This window comes from Chroicocephalus ridibundus, chromosome 3 (genome assembly GCF_963924245.1).
Source record: "Chroicocephalus ridibundus chromosome 3, bChrRid1.1, whole genome shotgun sequence".
Lineage (NCBI taxonomy): Eukaryota > Metazoa > Chordata > Aves > Charadriiformes > Laridae > Chroicocephalus > Chroicocephalus ridibundus.
The window spans coordinates 15,362,601-15,384,121 of record NC_086286.1 but is presented as its reverse complement, the minus strand read 5'-3'; the positions used below and the strand labels follow the sequence as shown (position 1 = coordinate 15,384,121).

General features: G+C 40.2%; 1 protein-coding gene across 15 annotated transcripts in view; it reads left to right on the top strand.

Annotated features, from left to right (window-relative positions):
• Nucleotides 1–21,521, top strand: part of FOXN2 (forkhead box N2) — a 118,929-nt gene that overhangs the window by 293 nt on the left and 97,115 nt on the right. The window contains exons 1-4 of one of the 15 annotated variants that reach the window (XR_010070176.1): nucleotides 25–2,911; nucleotides 6,085–8,400; nucleotides 8,564–8,644; nucleotides 9,084–12,959. The gene's annotated coding sequence lies outside the window, so the exon portion shown is untranslated. Of the gene's footprint in view, nucleotides 1–24; nucleotides 2,912–6,084; nucleotides 12,960–21,521 lie in introns of those variants that run through there. The other 14 variants (XR_010070180.1, XR_010070181.1, XR_010070177.1 and 11 more) reach the window with 14 other exon arrangements.

Here is a 21,521-nt window from a genome sequence, read left to right as displayed (position 1 = left end):
GGGGGGAGGCTGGCGGCTGGCAGCGTTTGGGAAAGGGCCTTGTTGTGTGTACGGTGTGTGCTGGTAACTCCCCCCGGGGTGTGGGCCCAGCCGTGGTGCCGCTTGGGCTGAGGGTGCTCTCTTGCTTCAGTTGCTTGTTTCCTGACTGGTTGTTAATGAATTTTTTCACTAAGGGGAATATATATATTCCTTGGTCACTGTGCACACTCGTATTTCATTACCTTTTGCTAATACAACAATATGCTCTTTCTCTTGGGCTGGCAGTTCAGGCAGTGTATGAGGCTTCTCCTGCTTTATTGTATTTGTCATGTTGGTTCTTGGGTGGTGGCCTGAAAACAGAAAAGAAAAATATGATTGATGTTAGTTGTGCTTTTTTTTTTTTCCTTTTCAGGAATCACTTAATAAAATGGATGTCAAAATCCAAGCATTAAGGAAGATATTTTCTTTTTGCAGGGTTGCTCAGGAGTCCACTTCTAATCCTGTCAAGGTGGGTTTATGTGTAGTCCTACTTAAGCTAAGCACTTGGAGTCTGCGGAACAAGGGACTGTGTCTGTACCTGAAAAGCAAAAGTGTGTTATCTGGTGTAAAATGTAAATAAATGGTTGTAATTAAAAACACATTAGGTAGGAGCTTGTTCAAAGCTGACAAATGAAGGTATAATATAACCATAGGAAATGACAGCTTTAAAAAAAGCTTTAAAAACATTTATACTTGTGCTTCTGAAGTAAATGACATTGATGCTGTACTTTTAAGTTCATATCAGACCAGAAATAAATGTGTGAGAAATCTTACCATAGCTGTTAAGGAGCATTTCTTAGACTTAGTATTTTGTTGCCTTGAGGAATGACTGGAGAAATAGTGGAGGACTGTTTTCCTTAAAAGTAATTCTTAACACCTTCTCTAACAGTAGGGGAAGAAATAATAAAGGTAAACTTTTGTGAAAAGAACTTCATAGAGAAAGAGAATAAATGTCATTCTGTTTGGGGCCTGTTTCTATTATAACAATTACCAGATTGGCGTACTAAGCATTCCGTAGAGCTATGCAATTACATGAAGGTAAAGATACTCTTTCTATTGATAACAGCATTGTGAAACTATGCTTTAACTCTTGAATGTGAAGAATAACCATACCCAAGAACTGTGCTGAACTTACTGTGTAATGGTTAAGGATTTTCACCTCATTAAAAACCTATAATATTAAAAATACAATATTTTAATAGTTTAATGGCATTTATGTTCAACTGTTCTAGCTGTGCTTTCTTCACCAAGATCTAGCAAACGAATTCTTAGTGTCACAAGGTTACCTGAAATTATTCAATATTGGTGTACTCCAAACTTGTAGTACTCTGACTAAATCTTTGAAAGTCTGTTCAAGGGTCAAGATAGACGACAAGCTAATTTTCACCTAAAGCATATAAGAATCTAAAGCTTCTGTTATTAGAATAAAATTGTATTGAAAACTCTAATTGGAGCAGACTTTAGACTTTTTTTAAAAAGTCTTGAACTAGTTTGAAACCAAATAATGTCTTGGCCTAAAAAACCCTTTCTGTAATTGACTTCTTAAGGTGGTAACTTGTGTTAGGAGCATGATGGTGGGAGTCTGGCGAAACTTACTGTAAATGGGGAAAAACAAGAGTCTATGTATAAGCAGGTCCAGTAGGTAGTCCGACTGACTGAGCCAAAATGCATTGAGAGCCATCTGTTACGCAGAAGTTTGCATGCTCTAAGTTGATATGATGAGAACCTCATATGCTGAGTAAGACAAACTTGATGAAGTTACTAAATAAATTAGTATTTATTTAGTAATTCACTGGTAACTTACGAGACATGGAGTATAGAAATAGGTACAGTGTTCTTGTCTGATATTCTTAGTTGTGCTTTAGGAGGCCAGACACTAGAAAGCCTGAAAAATTCATAAAAAGTTTTTACTAGAACTCTGTATCTCTTCTCATAACAAAATTAAATCTGTCCTATCTGATTTGTGGCAACTGGGACTTGATCAACATAATTTTAGTTTTGTAAATCAATCTTTAAAATGTTATACTTCACCATCCCATGCCTCTGTTGCTGCTGTATAGCCTCTGAGAGGAAAAACACTGTTCTTTGATGAAAATGACACTGCAAGTCCAAATTAATATTAATTGAGGCTTCGTTGTGTTGACCACTGTGGAGATGCTTTAAACTATCTTGTATGATGTGCTAATAAACCATTCCTGAATGTGGGTGCAATTTATACTGGCAAGATAATTTTGCCTTTGTCAAGACAGCTTTTTCTTTATTTAAATTAAGAAGAGAGGGAATGGAAAGTGGAACTAAACTATACCGTGATTTTTTTGCATAATTGTCTACAATATGAATGCTCGCTAGACTGGTTATGTTGGCCACAAATCACCTTTTGGTGACCCATGAACAATTTCACATTATGAACAGAAAGGCACAAGACCTGGGTGAAGAGTTTACTTGGAGCATTTACAGCATAAGCAATTTGGGCAGAGTTTTCAAGTGCTAGCTCATCATATGAGACTATATTCTAAGCTGCACTGAACTTCAAATGTATATGTATTTAAACATTAATGATATTTGGTTCTCTGTATGTACATGCAGAGTCGGCTGCTGCTTTGAAGAGATCACCTTCCTGCATGGAGGAAGGGATGCCACAGAGTGCTTAGTGATAAGAACAGTAACTTGTTAATTATGTGTTAACATAGAATAGTTAGAGCTTTGTAGCTAATGAGGCAGCTTCATAGAGTAGTAGTGCAAGTTGTAGTGAAAGAAAAACTGATATAGGGCTTCCTATTTGTTTGTGAGGATGGCATGCAGAGACAGAAGAGCGACTCTGATTCAGCTGACTTGCTGTAAAGTGAAGATGACAGTTAAAACAACTTGAAGATCTGATCAAGATAATGGAACAGTTAAGTATTCCTTTTCTAGAATCTCAGTAGAGAATAGATGAGAAACTAGAGATGGTGAGGACACGGAATAAGCAGGATTGGGAAATGGATGTGGGGAAGTGTAAACTGTTAAGTCAGCAAGGCTGATTTAGGCCAGAGTGATCTGCAGGGATTGCCACTATTTTATTCCCTTCAATGTACACATCCACTAGCAACCTGAAAAGCCCTGCTTTAGAGACTGTTAGAAATGCTTTGAATGTGGGACAAATTCATGGTAAGTTGTCACGATCCTTACTTGCCCTGAGGATGTGAGTATTGCTTTAACAGTTGATCAAAACAAGTCTAGGATAACAGATTTCAATGAATGGTGATCTGTGGATTATTTCAAAGGGGCTCACAAAAGATAAGTAAGAATAGACTTCAACTTGTATATGATGCCCTAAAGCTCTATTTAAAAATTGTTCAGAAACTGCAAATTGAAAAAAACCACTAAATTGCTGCCTTGCAATTAACTGGAAAATGCACAGTATTCTCACTAGCTGTTGCCTCCTAATATTTGTGAGACAAGAGGGAATATTTTGAGAGCACTGTTGCAGTTTGTTACACAAAGCCCACCACAGAGCCTTTAGCTACAGCTTGCGGATTTGAACAAAACAATAAGTCAGTTTTTATCATGCTTTTTAATCAGTTCAAATGGCTTTGCAAAGGAGACACATGTCTATCCCTCTCCTTACAGATGAAAGTGAAGCATAAAGGGTTGAAATTACTTGCCCAAGAGCATTTACAGGCTATTAACAGGGCCAGGAATAGAACCCAGGGTACAGGAGTCCTTATCTAAGGCTTTCTCCACAGTGTCACATTACTGCTTTCAGAAGCAGAAGACTTCTGCCTATTATTTCTAACCATCTCATAAGCTGTTAATATATCTCTGAAGTAAAAATGCTGCATTGAAGATTTGGGACTGACCCAGTGTGGACTATTGACTTTAAAGTCTTTAAACCTACAGGGTTATTTCTTATCGGCTTGGAAGAAGTGGGCCTTTCAGAAATAGTGATACCTAGAACTGGTTGAACCTGCTTGCTTTGCTGCTCAGAAATATAAATGCCATTTTGTTGCAATTTCTCTGGCCCTCAGTTCTTCTTAGTTGTGTTTTACATTCCATCTAAATGCAGCTAAATCTTCCAACTCTTACAGAAAACTACTCTTCAGTCTCCCCTCTATTTACCTGGAATCCATGTCTCCTGAAATCTAGCTTGATGTTAGTTGATGTTGGTGGGTTGTCTTCTGGGTGACTGTCTGTGGCTGGGGTGTTTTCTGTTGTTGTACCAACATGGTTTCTGCAGGAAGAGTAAAGTCCTTGGCGTGGGGAAATGTGTGTTGTTTCCTATAATCTCGTGTGACTATTGCAACATGTTAATTTTGATTCTGCCCTAACAAAAGCGCTCTGGAAGCCTGAATGGTACTTCAGTTCTCATTAATCTTTTTAATAAAAGTATCTGCTGAAAAAAGTCCTGGAGGGATGGTTTCTGAGTCTTAAAACATTATCAGCTGTACTGGCAGAAATTTTATACCCAGATAGATATATACACATCAGCCACCTTCTCGATTTTCTTGGGAGTATTTTTTTTTTGTGGGGGGTGTGTGTGTGTGTATGAAGCTCTTTCCATCTGAGGGATGTCAGCTGTTGGGAAGAGCACCTAGTTTTATATTGTTGGGCCACTAGCAAGGAGGGAGGCATAGGCTAGGGGGTGGTCCTGTGGGCTGCTACCATAGAGCTCTTGGTGCTGTCATCTGGCTGGTCCCATTGATCCTTGGGAGTCAGAAGCAGGCTTGCAGTGGGGCTCGGTACCGTGCTTGCTGGATGTGCAGGATATGGGAGCATGTGCGAAATGGTCTCAATAGCTACCTTTGTGTCAATGAAATTTTGAGAAAGTGGTATGTTCAATCCCAGCTATAAATCATGAGTGCAAGAGGTCTGGAACTCAGAGTGAAAGGTGCAACAGCTCATGCTAGAGATGAAGCCTGAATGACAATTTTATGGTAGCATTGGGGTAGATGCTACTGTGCAGACCAGCCTACAGTCAACAACAGGAATTTATGTTAAGCTAGAGTGGACGACATCTGTTGCATGTGAAGGTGGAACTGTCTCAAGCATTGAATCTACAATTTCAGCCTTGTTTTCCTAGTGACACCCACTGACCTCCACTCAAGTCCCAAGCCTGGGCCACTGGATTGTGCTGAATTTAGATGTTTCAGATAGTCTGAACTGATACAAGGCTTCATTGCTTAAATACATTGGGTATCAATCATGTAACTTTACAGGTGACCTGTCAAAATAGCATGATTGTTCCAGATGATCTGTCTAGACAATATAATCCTGAGATAGATAGTATTCTGACTTGATGGTTGTCGTCAATTCAAGGTTTGCTTCTGACTACTCCTTTTCAAAAGCGTGTATAGAAATAAAAAAGCATGGGATACACCTTACACTTGTAGTTCTCAAGTCTGTGGTTCAGATTTAAGAAATTTCCCTAGATCTTGGTGTTAGTTTCTCATTTCAAATTTGTCTTGGACTCAATTTTTAGTTCTTGGAGTCTACTTTTGTTTTGCTCATTGCATCAGCAATGCGTCCATATGACAAGTTCTGTCTTTAGAGCTGAGGTTTCCTGCCCCCAAATATGGCACATGTGTCTGTTTATGTTGCTTTGGAGAGGATACAGCCTGAACAAATTTTTCAGCATAACAAGTTGAGTCAGGCCCCAAATGAGAAAGGTTTACAAGAGGTAATACCACCAATTGGAAAAATCAATCATTTGCTACCAGGTGGCTGGAGTTGTATGAGAGCCTGTCTCCGGATTGAGACCTACCAAAGGAGAAAAAAAAAAAAAAAGGCTTGTTTAGGTAAGTTTTTGCTGGTTTGGAGGATAGTTCTACCCCGAAAACCTATCAGTAGGATTCTGAGGTCCCCATTTTTACAAAGCACTCATGCTACCTGATGCTTATCCAAGACAGGCTGACAGTGGCAGCAGCAGTTAAGGATATTTTGCTTCATCTTCAGTATGAGCAGATAAATCTGAAATGAGCACCAGAAATCCCAGTCTTCATTTTCAACCTGTCAAACTGTTGTGGGCATTGTGGAGCATCCAAAGGGTGCTTCTTAAATGGGATTGGGTATCTCCGTACACCTCAACAGGGGGTCAGCAGTGAGAAGAAATATCCCTTTCACTCCTGGAGACAAGAAACTGAAAGCGACTGCAGTCTCGCCATCAGCATGTGAATACATATACAATTGCCTTCACTTCAAATCTTGAGAGCAGGTGGGTTTGGGTGCTGTTGGTATTATCTGAGTATTTTACACTGTCAACAACTGATTTTGTTTACAGGTGGGGACAAGTTCTTCGTGCTAAAAAGGGAGAATATGAGGAATACTAAGGCTTTTAACTTTGCTGCCTGGTAGACCAGTGCTATTTTAAATCTGATCCAAAATTATCCTTTTCTACAGAGAAGTGCTTTAAATACAGAAGGGTTGTGAAATTAATTCCTATGAATCCAACAACAACCAACCAGAAAGAAGAAAAAAAAATAAAATGTACTGTGTCATATGTATATATCTTAACAGTTTGCTCCTTTTCTGGGTTGGGCAGCTAGAAGAGATGAATCTAGATTCTTTTCCCTACATCTCTCAGCGTCAATTGCATCTGTCTGTCATGGCTTATCTGATGAGTGGGGGAAAAGGTCTAGTTATCCTTGTGGCTGGTTCATGAAAGATAGTTCCCCAGAAGGGGTTTTTGGATGCCTTGAAGAGCGTTTTGTGGTTAGGGTCTAAAGCATCATTGCCATTAAGAAGCAGTCCTGCTCTTTACAGGCATCTTTTTGCTGCTGCTACCCTGTCTCTGTTGTGTCAACTAGTATTTATGCGGTAGCACAGTTAGGCAGATCAAGGAGGTAATCCGACTGAAAACTAATCCAGCTGAAAGCGCAGCTATTTTTCAGGCACATGTGCAAGTGTTAGCACAGAGTGGTGGGAAAGCATGGCCCCTGTGTGGTGAGGGAAGCTTGCACACAGATTGGCATCCTGGAAGCATGCCTTTAGCACTTCCCTAGGCCTTTGGGTAAAAGTCACCTTTAATTAGATGTGTTTTACTGGAGTGTTCTCAGGCATAGCTGCTCTGCCGTAGGATCTGTTTGGGCTGCTGATGAAGCACCACATTATATTTCTTGATTGAGCTATCCAGTTAAGCAGATGGCAGCATGTACTTAAAAGATGACCAACTTGGGATCGCATAGTGAGTATAGACATTAATCTGTGTAATGATTTTAAGCAGTTCATTTCTCTTCATTGCCACGTGGTGGTGATGTTGGTTGTTGCCTTCAAGGAGCTTTGGACTTCCATTGCTGAGGGTAAGTGGCAGATAAGTTGGCAAGGAATGTTTTACAGGTCAATATCTATGATGGCCTTTTCCAGTTCTGCAGCGTTTTTCCCAGTTATCCACATGGTGGGGGCATTTGAGCTCCTATTTGTATTCCATTTTACATGTAAACATTTTTGTACCTCAGCAGGGTCAGCTAATAAGCAGTAGAAAGTATTTTGCTAAGGATAACTTTGACAAAATACAATAGATTTCAAGGTAGCATGCTGCGGGTATCTCCATTTGAATCCTTGCTCAGCTGTCATCCTAAGTTACTCTATATCTAGAAGGTTTTCCTACCCTATCTTTACCAGATCAATCAAAGTCTTGGTTGTGATCTTTTTGTCTTTGCAATGAACCTGTTTCTCTGGCGAGATCTGAACTCTGTCCTCATGTCCTCAGTGGGTCAGCTCTCACCTTCTCTGAACGTACAGTTCTTGGTGCCTTTCATTATGGTGTTGCTGGTTGAAGCATAGTCCTTTAATCTCTGTCCATCTTGAGACTCCAGGACTTTGAGTAAAGGCTCTTCTGTGTGAAATACTGACTTGTTTCATTTTCAGGGTGACAATGTTTATAATGAGTCTTGTATGTTTATTTGCCACTAACTAGCTAATCTGGAGATGATGGATGTTTATGCTTGCCAAGGTGAGTGGTGGAGTGGTCGGTTGCATCCCTGGAAGACTCAAAGATTTTGCAGTTGTAGGGAACGGAGTGCTTGCGTTGCTTTCTCAGCAGAGTGTGCAGTATATGCCCTATAGGTGTGTATTCTCTAGTCCTGACTGTATGTCATCCAGCATGTGAACATAAATACCAAAAGATATGTGACCTTTTCATTATGCAAAGGACATAAAAACAGGAATTCACCAAATTAACTGATAAAGAATAACTGTGCTGTATATGGAAAATGCTCTCCTCTCTCTCAGTTGCCTATAACTAATGTCTCATTGGTTTCATGCTGACAAGCAGAGATGGAGAAGAGATCATCCATTCAGAAGAATGTGTGTGGAAATGAGATCAATAGCACTGTAAAATCCTCTCCGCTGACTATTGGCGATGAGCATCAGTGTGATCTATGCCTTGAAGAAATTTATATAGTATAGGTAAATGCATATTCTCTGTAAAGACAGCTTACAAAACAACTTGTTTAAATATGTTAAAGTCTGGGTTTTCTCCGCTTGCCTGTGTCCAGTACTACAAACTCAGATTTACCGAGTCTTACATCTTTTTGTTCCTTAGCTTAAGTTTTTATGGTTTTCTTCACAGAAAGCAGAAGAGGAAAATGGAAAATCAAGATTATCATGTATTTTCAAGTCACACTTGGCTAAAATAAGAAGGAGAACTTGAGTAAGACAAGACTTGTCTAATATTTTAGAGAATTTTCCTATTAGGAATGGGAGAAAGGGAAGTGATGTGTTTATGCTGTTTTGTACATACAAGTCATTGACAGACACTGGAAGTGCATGTTGGAGATAGGTAGTCTAGCTGTCGCTCTAGAAGTTTTGAGCCTTCATTGTTTGTTTTGTAATCTTCATTTCTTAACAGCTGATCTTTGTCTTGCATTTTTATAGAACTGGTGATCTTATTACTCTTATTATTAAATGGATGACTTTGTCTTGTAATGTTGCTTGGCAAAACCAGGCACATTTTGATGCAAGTTGGGTTTGTTTTAGGTTGACATCTGTGTAGATAGCATTACTTCTGTGAGCCACTTTCAGTATGGACTAGTATAATATTTGTTCACAACAAAACATTGAGTTTGGCATTTTATTTCATTTTTTTTCAGTGATACGTGATGCAGAAAACAACTGAGAAGAAGAAGAGAAAGCATCAAATCAATTTTTCTTTATATAAACTCTGTTCCAACATGACATTAGTTACAGTAGGGAATGTTGGGCAGTGCTGGGCTGTTGCGGCCCGGTGCTGGGGTTTTGCATAGCTCTGAACATGTTTGGGTGGATAGAGGATGTCCAGCTATCACAATCATAGAGTTTCCACAGCCTGTGTGAGTGTCTTGACAGCTAACTATGTTCTGTTGCAAGACGCTGTGTTGGACTGTGTGTACATAATGTTTCCATACTCAGCCTGTGAGGTGTGGGAAAAAGAAGGTAGCAGTCTTGATTTATGAGTCAAAGTTTTTGGAGGTGTGGAAGAGTAGTCAGGGAAGGAACATAAAAAGGTGAAGATTGGGGAATGGAATGTTTGGCGTTGGTTTTAATTGGAATCATCCTGTTCATCACTCATATTGTGAGATAAAGGAGGGAAAATATCCATTACTATAGCACACTCAAAGAGAAAATATTTGTATTATAGTTAGTGAGCAATTCTAATTGACCTGACAAAGGTAATTGAACTGAAATACAGACCTTACTCCAACAGTAAGTGTATTTCTCTTATGGTAGCGTGAGATACACAACTGCCATTACATTTATCCCTAATCTGTCTGCAATCTAATGACATGTCTAAAATTCACGCTACTATTAATTCAGTATTAAACTTAGCAATTATCTCTGTCAGCCAAAAAATTAATAAAGCCCAATCAATTAACCTTTCTCTCATGAACACAAGCCTTCTTGTGCCTCTCTCCTGAAAAAGGTAAGAAGATGACACTCGTTATGGCCTGACAGAGTGACTGTTGTAAACCAGAGAAGGAGGTTGGTCGATGACTTTGAGAGCTCAGAGCTGAAGGTTCTTCTGAGTTTTGGGGGACTTCATTCTTGCCCAGGAGGAACCAGCCGTTGAACTTCTCTGCTTGCCTTCTCCAAGGTGTGGTGCTGTGACATGACGAGGGGCATGTGCTACCTGTGACGGCAGCTAGTCAGCTAGCCATGGAGGGCAACCTATGTTGTAATCTCCCTTCCAGCAGTGCAAACCAACTGACGTGACCGATGCTGTTACTTCACGTGTTACTGTAAATTAGATTAGGATCTGCTCCTCCTGGGTTTGTTGAATTAGCTGGCAGTATCTTTAAAATACTTTGTAGAGCGTTTGGAGTGTGATGTGAAACGCATCATTTTTAAGGCTGAAACCTTACTAAATGAAGTGAAACAATCTGAGATCCTTCCATGTGTCAAGGGGAAAAGTTTAAGAGGTTTAAGTTCAGATCGTTCTACATCTTATAATTTAATAAGTGTCAGGATAAGTGTGTACGAGTAACCCTTTCACCCCCTAGTTGATACAAAAGATTTTTCTCACTTTACATGAATGTCTCAATGTAGATTGTAGCTTCCTCTAAACCAATTTCTTTTTTTGGCTTCTGACTTAAAAACATGCAAAGAGATGTTCCAGGGTAAGTACTCTGAATTACTCTCAAGCTGCCAGATGTCTTACCTAAAAATAGTGGTAGAGAAAACTCTTAATTGATTGCTTTCCTTTTCTAAAAGATACAGTAAGGCAGTTTTGACATTATTCCATTCAGGTCATCAAATTCATGTAAGCTATTGTAGTACAATGTAAAACATACATTTTAGAAGAATGAAAAGTGCAGCAAGTTTGAATGATGCGTGAACATAAATTTACTCATCTTTTATATAATGCCTTCTTGAGGTGCTGACGTTTTCAGTACATTAATTGTTCATAATGAATACTCTTGCATAAAATATTTCAAAGGTAATTTTCTGAGGCCAAAGAATGACTAAAAAGTTATTCACTAAAGAGCAGCCAATAGTCTGTATCCAAAAGGAGACCCACAGGATGTGAAATAAACTGATGCAACAGGCAAGAAGTTTGGTTATATGAAAGAATCTGCCCTTTTACAGCTTTGATGCCCTAGAACAGAAGCCACGGAAGCGATGTTGGCTGGTGCAGCGGCAATATCATTATGTTCTAATCATATGCCATTGAAGGAAAGGAAAAAAACAGCTTTGGGCGAAATATCCATACCTCTTGTAGCAGAAGTCCAAGAGATAGTCACTTCTGCTGCAAGTAATATGTGATCATTTTTGTGCTATATACTTCAGGATGGATAATACTAATCAGTGAAGATAAGGTATGTTTAAAGAATCTGCTTAAAAATAAGGAAAATAAATTAGTCAATCGATTGGACTGCTTCTAGGCAGTAGATTTTAAACAACTTGTCACATATTTCTTGGCTGTTACAGCCTCACATAAGAGCTTTTCCTCATTCATAAAGAAAATCAATAGTAAATAGTGAAATCAATAGTGGTATTTAAAAACTCACCAAACATTTTCCATCCAGAGAAAGTCTCACTTTCAGAGTGCCACTAATGCAACAGGCAGAGTGGGAAAAACACGTAGGCTTGGCCTTAATGGTAAATAAGAGAGTGCAGTTAGAAAGTGCAGTGAAGAAAGATGCTTTCAGAAGCAACCCGGAGGAAGACCTGCCTGCTCGCCTACAAGAGCAAACCTCCAAACAGAGACACTGTGGGCATCAGCTTGCAAAAGTCCTTTGCTTGAAGATGTACTCTAGATGCTATGCTGACTTCCAGCTGAAGGAAACTGGCGTGAACAGCAACAAAAATGTCACATAATGGTGAAAACACCAACAGAAACACAGTAGAGTAAGTTTCTTGTAGCACATTACAACCGTATGTCCTGCTGTGCTCCAGGCAATGAAGAGGAAACATTTGCTACTTCAGGGTGCTTCATTCTGCTATCCCAGAAAACCTGGGATCATTGTGGAAATGGGGAGATACAAGCCATGTAATTAGATTTGTTTGTTAGTTTATATTTTTAGTAGAAGCATGAAGAGGAGTAATACAGTACATGGTGATCTTGCGGCTGTGTCTGTATTAAGGCAACTTCTGTGCTGAAGAAGATGTGTTTTAGTTACAAGCTGTACCAGTTAATACAACTGTAATTGCCCACAGTTGCCACATTTGATTTATGAAAACAAATAGGATTTGTCAGTATCCCCTCTCCTCCCCCATCCTCCCCAAAGCAATGCAGAACTGTTTTCCAGCCTCTTGCGTGGAGTTGTTCGGAAATAGCAGGAGGCAGCAGCAGAAGAGCAAGCCTGTGGAGTTTGGGAGCCATGGTCTTTCCTGAAAGGCTGATTTTCTGAGCTGCTGCAGCCGAGATGAGGTTCAGAGAGTTTGCTCAGTATTGGCATCTCCAGACACCCATGCCCTTGCTCTCTCGGTGGCATTCAAACAGATTTTAAAATATGCTACTTTATTACTCATGGTGATATCTAGTTTGGAGGGTTCATGTGGTTCACACTTTCCCAAGCTTTTTCTCTGAACTTCAGAGTTAGAAATTCGTTTTTCTTTTTAGGTTAAAATTCAGATTCACATGGAAGCACTTGACTCCAGAAGCTGCGGCTTCAACCAGGAGATTGGAGATTCATGATAAAGTTGGCAGAATTGTACTGTTCTAAACACTGTCAGAGACATATGCTGCTCTTCCTCCTCCTGGAAGTAGTCCCACAGATGTCTCATGATTATTCACTTGAGTCATGGTTGCAGAATTGAGTGTTTGGCGGTTTGGATTCCCAGATTCCTACGCTGCATATTTAGGGTGTTTAAAGTGCAAATTCTAATAGAAGACCTGCCTGTTTTAAAACATAAAGGATGTGTTTTCCCAAACCCCAGTGTTTTGAATTTAAACTGAATCGCCTCTTGACTTACAACAATGTTTGGTCAAAATGAGACCTCTCCAAGGACAAAGAGACAAAAAAATATAAAAATAAACTGGACATGGCACACTGCTATTGAAAGTTTGGTGTTTGTTTTTTCTTGCTCTTGTGGTTTTCACCGGTGATACTGTTGTGGTATTAGTCACTAGGTGGTGCTCTCCTACATGGTCTTCTGCATTCCTGTTTCCAGGGTGTGAGTGGCCTGGGCTGGAAGTTTTCAGCTGGCGTTTATTTTGGAAGGAAAGTATGGGAGTTATAAAGCTAGACGGCAGCATCTCTCGCCTGTTTGAACTGGAGTGAATTTTTAGAGTAAAATTGCTCTAGGGGGCCTGGGTATTATTTTTTTGGCTGATATTCCAGCGATGAGAGATTGCCTGTGTGCCATTTATGACCATCTCTGCTCCCAGGTTAATGTACTTTGTAAGGAACGTGTTAGCACTAAGCCTGTACTTACAAGCAGTTTAACTCTGTGCTGCAAGGCTTTAATATCTAATGTATCAACACAGTAATAGCTTTTTTCCCAGGTGTGCTTTTACTGTTAAACAACTGAATTTATTATATTTATTTGTATATGCTGTACCATGAGCAGATGTTAGGCAACCTGAGAAAACTCAGACTTTTCTTTCATTTGCTTTGTCTTTTAAAATCGTATTTCAGATTCATTCCATCAGGTTTTTTTAATAGAAAAGGAAACGGTCCTTTGCAGAGTTCAAAATCTTAGATATGTCCTGATAAGAGAGATTTAAAGATTCGTTGAATACTAGAGATGTTCTGAAAACAGTAAACGTTTCTCAGTGCTTTCTCTAAATTTTCCACAAAACTTGTGGTACATTTGAATCAACTGCCTCTAAGTCAGTTCAGTTTTTAGGCAAGGAAAGTTGTTTTCTTTTTCCTCACTTGTAGTATTTTTACGAGAAGTGAGGACAAGATCAGGCAGATGGAAGGAAAAAAAAAAGTGTGAAGGAATTGCAACATGAAAATCTTTAAAACTGCAGTATTGCTTTGAAAAATGAAAACATTAATTGTGTAGCTTCTGCATCTACATCTCAGGAAGTTTTAAAAATGCCATTTTAGTTTTTAAAAATGCTGCATTTATTCGAAGGGGGCTGAGAATTAAAAACATTGATAAGCTCTACTAAGCGTTTTCATATGGAATCTATTTTCAGCCACATACCAGAAAATGTCTTTGTTATTTTTTTGAATGAGACCCTAATCTTGGAATGACTTTTCATTTATCAGAGCCTTTTAAGTCTGCTATTGTGTTTCCAGCCAGATCCTTTCCACTCACTTCTTTTTTCCTGTGTCAGCCTCTTGCAAACTCACCACAGGGCAAAGTTCGCAGTTATTTTCCACAGGCACAAGGATTTCCCCTCTCAGGGGTGCACTTGGGCTTTATGCAGTGGAAGCCAAGCACAAATTAATGCCAGCTCGAATCGTCTGTGATAAAGTTTCTTGTGGTATATTGTATTTAATAGCAAAACCTACAATTTGCGATTTAGCTTGTTAGCAATTCGAAGGCCTTTGTTTCTTACGCTGTTTAGTCAGATGAAGTGGCTTGGTGGGCTTTTTGCATCACCAGCATTGGCATTTGTCTCGGTGTCGGTGCTTTTATTAAACACTGTGTTGGTGTTTTTACTAAGCTTCCCACTTCAACAATAATTTAATAATGTTAAAATACCGCTTTCCACGAAAACAAGTAAGTTCTGGTATCTGCAGTTGAGAAGCTGGAAAACATGCCCAAAAAAAACCCAAAGAAAAAGAATTCACTCCTTTTAAAATGTCATGATTTTTCCATTTTAGGGGATTAATGATACTGTAGCATTTAGGTTCTCTGAAGTCTGTCTATTTTAACTTGTCCCAGGGTATTCACATGTATTTCCATGTATTCGATGGGCAAGAAACATCTGAAATTCTCTCAGGAGGTTTAAAAAGCACAAAACCCGTTTGTCCTCCCCTGATCCACCATTACAAATTCTGACTCTTGGTAGCAGCAAGGGTTTGTGTTCGTATCCCTGATGGAAATATTCCACCTCCCCATCCTTCTGCAGTGAGGATGTGCCGGTTGTCAGCCCGGCTGCCATCTCCCAGCTTCCTCCAGCTGTGGGGAGCTTTTCACCGCTCTTGGAAAGTGCTTTGCCATCCCCTCGGATGAAAGGCTGATGTTCAGCCTGTAGTTCCTCTTATCAAACATGCATTTGTGTTTCTCACTGGACGTTTGTTGCCTTCAGCTGGAGCTGAGGAGACCAACGGTTGTTTGCCTGTGGCAAATAACTAGCTGTAACAGGAGAGAACTGAGGATGCACGGATCAAAAAGAGACAAGACTATTCTGCTTAACCGTACCATGGGCTCAAATTGCTCAGTAATGTTTTACCAGGTACCAGCATAAAAATTTAATCAGTCAGGTTGTTTAGCTAACCTATGCTACCTATTAGAGGCCAATAAACATCTGCATCACGAAAGGAAAGCGTGGGCAAGCAATGCAGGCATTTTGTGCAAATGGTGCTTTGAAAGAGTCAGCCCTTGTCAGAGTCAGGTCCCAGGGAAGGTATCACCAAGGTACCAGCGCAAATCAAGGGGGGCTCGAGAGGCTGCTGCTAGCACCAGGCTGGCAGCGCAACCATCCAGCCCAGCGCCTCTTTTTCCTTTTCCTCCTGAGACCGAGATGTGACCTTTGGCTGATTCCCTTCCCGTCTCTCCACGCTCTGGTCTCCTCCCATCTTTTGATTGCTTTGTCTTTTTAGAGTTGAGCTCCCGGGCAGGGCGAGGCTGCGAGCTCCATCTTATTAGGTGTTTGCGAAGTCGGTAGCACAATAGGGCTGATCCCGGTTAAGATCTCTAGGCGCTACTCCACTACCAGTAACTGTTACTATTAATAACAAAAATAACTAGTCGTAATAGAGTGTGGAAAGGGGAATAGCTTGGCATTATTAATGTCAAGTTTAAAGAGCGAAAGTTCCATTTGTGTTATTACCTGTCATCCTCTGGAGAACTGTAAGCGTCTCCCTGAATAGGGATCCAGTTTCTGCCCTTACCCTGTGTAACCTCATCGGTTTCAAAACAAGATTTAATGTCATTAGAGCAAATTGGCATGAAGTTAAGGGATTTTGTTCAAGGAAACCAGGTTGCCTTTACTTATTTTTGTAACCACGTGTCCGGGTTTGTGGCTGAGGCATCAGAAGGATCATTGAGAAACTTTACCAGCCTTTCTTGCCAGCTATCTCAGGCTGACCTGTATCACCAGTCCTTTTGTCTATGCTGCTTTCCATTCCACCAAGTGGTGAACATTTTTTGAACATCTTAGCATCCTTCAGGATATTTTACACTCCTCTTGCTCTGTCTCATGCAGGCACAATGGACAATGGTCTGGTTGTTATATAGGAACTTGGTCAGCCCTCTTCATGTTCTCAAGATTGGCTATAGATTAATAAACCTCTGCAGCGTTGCTGTGGGTTAATTATCATAACTCACCAATGAACTAGCATCTGTATATGGCTAGCATTTAGTTTTACACATTTCCTCTTCTCTGCAACATTTCTCTTTCCTGCTGTTTTGCATGAAAGTACCTACGTCCATGCTATATTGTGTCTGGAAATCCGGCAGTAGTGACTTAGGCTATCCTACTGTTGTCGTTGCTTGCGCTTTAGAAATCCCTTTGCACTTTGAAATTTCTGCATTTCAAGAAAAGGAAGAAAATCCCCTCCAGTATGGAACTGCTTAGATTTCTTTGGTAGTCTTTTAGTATATCAGCCAGTGCTTTGTTTCCTGGTAGGTACAACTCCTCTATAAACATCTCCCTAAAATCCTTCAGGGTACCTCCTAAAAGAACATGGAGTCAACATGGCTTGCAAATTGTTTTAAATAAATTGTTTATTGGATAGCCTGTGCGTAGTTCATTCTCCTTTACAAAATGCAATCAGTTGCTTTGCATCAATCCTCACAAGCTACAGTTAGAATCTTCTTTTGTTTTTCCAGAGAGGGATGTGAACCCTGACCCCACCACCGCTTTGAAGTCTTCCCTGATAGACAAAGATGAAGCTCGAGGTATCAAAATGTCCCAGGAGGGATGTGACCCTGGAGTGAACGAGGACCTGATGGGGTGGGCTTGTTGCACAGGGCTAGAGATGGGAAAGAGCGTGACTCTGGGTGGAAGTGTGGCCGCTCTGGGGCCCCTGTGACTGCAAAGTGGAGCTGAAAGCTGGAGAGAAGCCAGGAGGCTGCGCTGGGCAGTGTGCGATTTCCCAGTGTTGTTGCAGGGGATTAGGAAACATGCTTTAACGGGGAAAGGGGGTTTTACCTTTGGAAACTCATGCCCACATGGATCTAAAAGAGAATGAGTTGGAAGATTTGCACTGTGGCATTTTGCTTCCGAGAGAGATAGTGGCCTTGGTAAGCAGTAAAGGAACAAGACCTACTGTGATTCTCAAGGAAACTCTTTCAGCAGAAGAAATAGAAAGTATGGAAAGGCAAATTAGAGGATGTGGTATGACAGAGGATTAATCCAGATCACATAGCAGATAAGGATGTTCCCAAAGTACAAGATACTCCTTTAGGAACATCCCCACATGAAAAGGAAGCGTCGGGTACCTTAACCAAACTAAATCAATCTTCATGACGTGACACGTCTGTGGGCATTTAACCTCCTTGCTGTAGCACCTCTCTAACTGCACTCTCCTGACGTATAGATGTGTTCCAGACATAAACGCTGAAGACATAAACATTTCATCTTTGTTGAAGAGTGGGATGTAGGAAAGATGTTCAAAACAACCCTGGGATTTTTTTTTTCAGAGGGCCAGAAAGCATGAAATAATTTCAGATGTAAAGAAAATTTCTGAAATTTGAAATGAGAATATTTCTGGAGAAATGCTTCCTTCTGAACCCAAGAGAAAGACAGAGGAATGATACCAGCTGATTTCTTGTCATAGACCAGCTGTCAGAGTGAGCAGATAATACTTACTTAATGGCATCCAAAACAGATCCTCCAGATCAATCTGCACAGCCCCTGTAAAAATAACCAAGGAAAAAATAGTTTGGGAGTAGTTAAGCGTTTGAGAAGAATACAGTGACAAAATACAAGATGAGAGAAAGCTCTCAGAGATTAACTAGTACAGAACAGTTATTTTGCCTTTACTCTGATCATTTTCCTTCCACTCTCCTGCCTCTTCCTTTCACTTTTTTACCAGTACGTGTGCCAAGAACTCCGTTTCCAGTGCTCCAATTCAGACAGGGGTTGAGCAGGTATCTAAGGGAGCAGCCTTTGGTAAATCAAGTAGGAACGTTTAGGTAGAACTAGAAGCGAGTGGCACAGGCTAAACATCCCTGTATAACTGAAAGGTTTTACTTCCTCAGCCCCACAGATGCAGCATGGCAACAGGGATGTGACGTATTGCGGATTTAGGGGGATATGCCAGAAATTGTGAGGTGTGGGTCAAGTCTCGTGAAAGAAAATCAGACCAATTGGAATCTCCTCTAATGTTTTTAATTCACTCAAAATTCAATCTCTTATTTCTAGAAAGGAATGCTTGAGGGAATCGAGGCACTTGGATACAAAACCATCTTCCAAACTATTTGGCATTCACTCTGATAAGAGTGATTTTTGACTGAGCTTTATTTCCAGCTAAATTTTAAAGCAAGATGTCAGGCAATACAAACCTGTGTGAACTGAAAAGAAAGAGGAAAATCCTACTGGTTTCTGATAGCTATAAGTTGTAGCAGTCAGCACAGTTACTAAAATATCTGAGCATCTCAGTCTTTAATGTGTGTAGCTTCAAAACTCCTATATAACTAAAATTGGTTTTAAAGGTCAAAATCAGCTTCTTAAAAACCACTCAGAATGGGAGAACCCATTCTCAACAAGAGTTTACCTACATATAACAGGTGAAGATGTATTGCAATATGCTATTTTTTCTGGTTTTGTATTTATTTATAAAATATATTTTTCCCAGGCATACAACCAGCAGAAAACCAAATATAATATTCACGTAATAAGCTGATAAAAACCAGAACATCTTCCGCGACCCTTCAATCTGCCAGTTCTTATATTTTTCACCCACTTATGCTGTTGTCAGTGCATCTTTTTGCCTAGGGAAAAATGCAGGATTTATAACGTACCAAGAGAGCCAAAAAAAAAAAAATCTCAATTCTTGCCACACTAAGGTGAAAGTTTCAAGTACAAGGATCATCTCCCAACACATCCTCGTCCATGTTTATTTTAGTCTAATCCACTCAGATTTTATATATTTTTAGATTATCTTCATCATCATAGTATTTGAGCATTACCTCCTACAGCCCACATATGGAAAGAAATACTCTTGTATATGGTTGGTAGATATTTAGGAACAAATGGGAGTCCAAGAGGAATATGCCTGAATGGCTAACGACATCTTTAACGCTTGCAAGCATTTGCTCAAGATGCATCAAGTTCTGATCTTGCATCGTTAGGGTCCACACCTTAAGTTTGAGTGCTGCTGAATGATAAATGAGGAGCAAAATGCACACGCATTTTCAGTTCCCCTAAAGCTACAGTGGAAGCTTCTAGCTGATCTTACGTGCTACCCTGGGATGACTTGGGGGGAGGGTCATGGAGGAAGAAGGGCGGATTATGTGATACAAACCCCATTCACTTACGCGTTTAATAAGGTAAGCACAAGGAGCATCTGTGCCTTGGCTGCAGAAACGCCTGTGGAGCAGCTACGGGGATGCTCAGCAGCAGGGGTGGGGCTTTGCTTGGTCCCACTCACAGAATGGGCTACGTGGAAAAGTTATGTCCAGTTTGGACAAGGGGGAGAGGTGTAAAGTACAAATCCATAGGAACTTCCGTTGTTCATGGAATAACTGTAAGGCCTTGCCTGTTACTGTCATGTAAATACTGGAGTGAATGTTTCCTGCCTCTTTAGTAGGCTGCACGTGTCTGTGAAAGAAGTGGCCCTTAACAAAACCTGAAAAAAAGATGAGCTTGGGCTCTATAATGCCATGCTGAAAAGTGATATAATATTCTTATTCGTCTTTTAATCCTCTTCTTTCAGGTGTCTAATTTGGTGCTTCCCCTATTAACTTTCTCATTTCTTTCTGTGCAGTACATCAGAGGCCACCATACCTCTTATCATAATATTTCCAGTTTATAAGAGGGCAGAGGGAGCAGAAAGTAACTACAAGATAGTTCTGAATCTTTCATCTTCATTTCTAAATCCTGTAATTTCCTTAAAGTACATACTCTCTTTCTTTCTTGCCACCAGAAACAAGAACTTATTTGAATGTCAAACAGGGCCTTAATGAATCCCACAAGATAATCATAGCAGCAGCTGTCCGAGTTAGTTTCTATAAATAATTCCATATGATCTTTACTTAAGTTTTTAAGTGCTAACTCGAGAGTCTGACTTTTTCTTCCTCTCGCACACCCATTTGAAAAACAGGGATGTTAATTTACTAGTTCAGGCCTTTCAAGTGCTTCACCGTAGGCTCAGATTGCGATACTGAACACTGAGCTCCTGAAATGTGCCAACTGAAATGAAGCATGTAACTCTGAGGAGTGAGGCACTCCTGAGTAAACAGTATTGCAGTCATGATATTGTTGATACAAATATTTAGAAATGTCTTGAAATAATGTTAGTTACCATTCGGCAAAGGTTGGCACCTTTAGAATGGTGGTTACTAAATAATCTTATGTTTTACTAACTTGGTTCATTAAAGTACATGTCTTAAGGGTTTATTACCTTCCCCTAAGGAAGCACTGAGTGCATACAGCATTTTTCCTGTACTGTACCCTTTTAAAGTCTCTCATACGAAGAACAGCAAATGACAGTAAATTGCAGTTTTGTCGCCTTGACTTCTAACATCTGTGTGCTCTTTCCTTCACTAGCAGGTGCTTATGCCTTCCTTTTGGGCATAAAAGAAGCCTGAGGATCTTCTAAATTTGAATCGCTTTATTCGCACGTACATACCAGTCCCAAAATGAGGATGTGCAGCCAACAAGCAAGGCAGTTCCTTCATGTAGGAATCCTAGCCCAACATCTCTGTCTGGTTCCCAAGAGACAGCTCCTAACACCAGAACTGATTTAACAAGAGTCAAGGCAGACAGCCAGTTTTCAGGCTGTTCACGTTGCCTCCTCTTCTTCTGAGTCTGCCAAGGCACAAAGTCCTTGCATAACCCAAAGACTGAACAGCAAGACAGCAGGTCTCTCTAAGAGATAAAAACCTGCTTGCACACTGTAAATGTAACGTTAGGAGATTTTGTAGTGATGCTACACGGTGATGCTTTCCATAACGATATGCCTGCTTAGCTGTTAAAAGGTAACTGCAAAGCTTTAGAGCTTTGCTTTCCACCAGCATTTCTGAAGTTGGGTTCTTGTCCAAATTATTTGTGTCTGCAAAACAAGGATAGCAATCAGCTTTCTCATAGTACATTGGTACTGTTATCTTGTGTGTTTAGTTACAGGCTTGTTCTCAATAATTTTCATTCCCAGCCTGATCGGTTACACAAACTGGGACATTTTCACTTCACAAACCTCATTTTTCTTCCATCAATTACTGTAGCTTCATGCTGACGTCTTGTAGGGCATCCCTCAAGAGTACTGTGTTTCACATGTGCTTTCCTCAGAAGAAAAGAAGGATTTATTATTTTTAGTAGCGCA